General features: G+C 39.3%; 1 pseudogene; it reads right to left on the minus strand.

Moving 5' to 3' along the window:
- Positions 1-682: 682 nt before the first annotated feature.
- On the minus strand, positions 683-844 carry LOC115872390 (annotated as a pseudogene).
- Between the last annotated feature and the right edge of the window lie 1,993 nt (positions 845-2,837).

Here is a 2,837-nt window from a genome sequence, read left to right on the forward strand (position 1 = left end):
CTAACTAAGAAAATATTTGATTTACAAATAAGGAATCCTACTTCGCGGAATTTCATTTATCACGGTAGGGTCTAGAACCGATTAACTGCGATAAACGAGGGTTCACTGTACACACATGTGGACACACTTATGCATACATATTTTATAGTCTCAGGATTTGGATATTGTAGACACCATGATGGAAAAAGTAATTGTTGAACTCCAGTCTCTTTGTGGCATTATTTTGTTATTACACAGAAAAACTCAAAAAAAATGAAAACCAAAACTCACTGTTATCAAGCTGATTCTGACTCACAGTGACCCTAAAAGACAGCCTAGAACTGTCCTTTTGGGTTTCTGAGGCTGTAAATCTTCTTGGGAGCAGAAAGCTTTATCTTTCTCCTGTGGGAAACTGTTGACCTTGCAATCAGCAGCTCAAAGTGTAACGCACTATACCACAAGGGCATCTTATTATACCCAGGAAGGCTTAAAATAGTTTCTTATCTCCGTTACCTAAAAAGCTGGGCTTCGATTTAATTTTAAGAGGCTATTAAATTCATTTATTATGATTCTAACAGAACCATGGGCAGGGTAATTGTTGTGTCACTGTGTATAGTCTGGTGCAGTTTTACTCAAAGTGTAGCAGGAGCCTACCTGCCTTCTTACCAGGATACTTGTTAAAAACGCATGATTTCTGAAGCAATGAGCATACTTAATAAGGTGAATGCATCTCACCAGCACAGTGTTGAGTAAAAAGTGCCAGGCACACAATAACATATTCTGTATGATTAGATTTTAATTGATATTTTTAAAACAAGGCAAATTTAATCTACACTTGATCTTAGCCAAAAGGCCGAGAAGAGATGGGGCAAATTTAATCTATAATATCTTTGGAAATCCTATGGATGGACTGGGAGGATGAAATGGAGTTCATAGGATGAGTGTCTTCACTGTGTCTTACATGGGTGTCTTCACTGTGAACATTCATCAGGGCATACCCTTCTTACCTGTGCAAATCTTTGCCCTCCAACCTTTTTTTTTTTTTAACCAGTTCCGACTCCAAGTGTGGCATTCTATCCTTCTTTGCTGGATTCGATGATTCATTGTAATGGACACGTAGACTGGTGGTTTCAAACTGTTGATCTTGTGGTTGTGTATTGAGCTTCCAACTACAAGATCAACAGTTTGAAACCACCAGCCACTCTATGGTAGGAAGATGAGACTTTCTTTTTCCTGGAAGATTTCCAGTCTTGAAAATCTACCAAGGCAATTCTACTCCATCCTAAAGGGTCATGAGTCAGAATCTACTTGATGGTAAGGAATGTGGTGGGTTTTGTTTTTGTTTTCGATAGGTCAGAAATGACACAGAATGTAGATCTTTGATTAGCACAGCCTCTTCTCAGCAGTGCCTACAGGCATACTTCTCTCTTGCCTCAACCGTTCAGTCCCAAGGCCCCCTGGACCTTTCCAGGGAAGTGCTACAAAACTCTTTAGCTCTGCTGATAAGTGTCCAGAGCCCAAGAAGCCTTGGCATGAAGGTACTTAATTGTATCTCTGTGGGTCAGTGAGCTTAGCTCCTCCAATAGGTTCTTAAAGTTCCTCCACTCTACCAGCAAGCTTCTTATCCAAAAGTAGCCAAAGGCTGAGAAGCCCATTCTGATTTATAATGGTCTCTTGATTGTTTTGTCTCTGTCGCCACCATTTCTCTGTCACTTTTTCTTAATATCTCTTGCTATCATTAGATAGTTCTCATCTCCTGGATCAAGGAGGTTCCTAGTAAAGGGATCCTGAGTCCAAAGGACATGCTACACTTCTGGCTTTCCTATCTTATCTATTGTGAGATCCTCTTTTTCACCTCTGGGAAGGCTCATTTTAAGGATAGTGGGAAGGCAAAGTGACTAGTCTCAAGGTTTGGGTTTTACACATATTATTTACATGATCCTGCCCCTAGTGGGGTGCCATGCTATCCAGCATTGTTAGTGAGCCTTAAGCATCTCACATTTGCATGGTTCTACCAAGTTACTTGGCGGAATTTCCAAAGACTATAGCTAGAAGAAATGAATTAAATTATTTGCTATACCATGTCAGAAGAAATACAACCCTAAATGAATGAATGAATGAAGATAATCAAGAAGAAAGAAAGGGAGGGTGGAAAGAAGGAATCATATAGCATTTACCGCTGTGAGAGAGTCCCCTACCTTATTAATTCAGTCTGCTAGAGAAGGGTGGGTGAGCAGGGAAGGGTAGAAGAGGGGAATAGAGGAAAGAAGAAGAGAGGAAATGGTATAATGCTGAGTAAAACTAGTTAATTACAAAAGGATAAATATTATATAAAACTTGTAATATAAAACTGTCAAGAAATGATTTTCACACTAAAAGTAACATTCTTTAGGATTTGAACTCACATTTAATACTACTCCGAATTGAAGAGCAATTCATTCTTATGATTCAGTACTTGCCCTCATGAAGAGATCACAGAACACATGGGTGATATAGCATTGTGTAGGGAAGATATCAGATGGTACCTGGCTATCAGAAAGAATAAAGCCTGTAGTCTTAAAGGCATGTCTTAAAACAAGCAGTCATCTAAGTGAAGTGGCAACTAAGTCCACACAGAACATGCACATTAGCCTATGTGATCCAATGATTATAAATAATTATTCAAGACTGGAGGAGAGAGTGGTATTAGAGCTTAAATTCTGAGCACTTGTTTGCAGAAGATTATGGATTATGGTGAAAGCCCAAAATCCATTTGCAGTGCTGCCACACATATTAAACTTCTGGTGGCTCCCCTCTGAACTTTGACCAGGGAGCTGAATAAGCTTACACTATCAGACAGAGTATATTTCTAAACGGAT

The sequence above is a fragment of the Echinops telfairi genome, unplaced genomic scaffold (genome assembly GCF_000313985.2).
Source record: "Echinops telfairi isolate 266 unplaced genomic scaffold, ASM31398v2 ScPeMD7_7424;HRSCAF=8462, whole genome shotgun sequence".
NCBI classification, from domain to species: domain Eukaryota; kingdom Metazoa; phylum Chordata; class Mammalia; order Afrosoricida; family Tenrecidae; genus Echinops; species Echinops telfairi.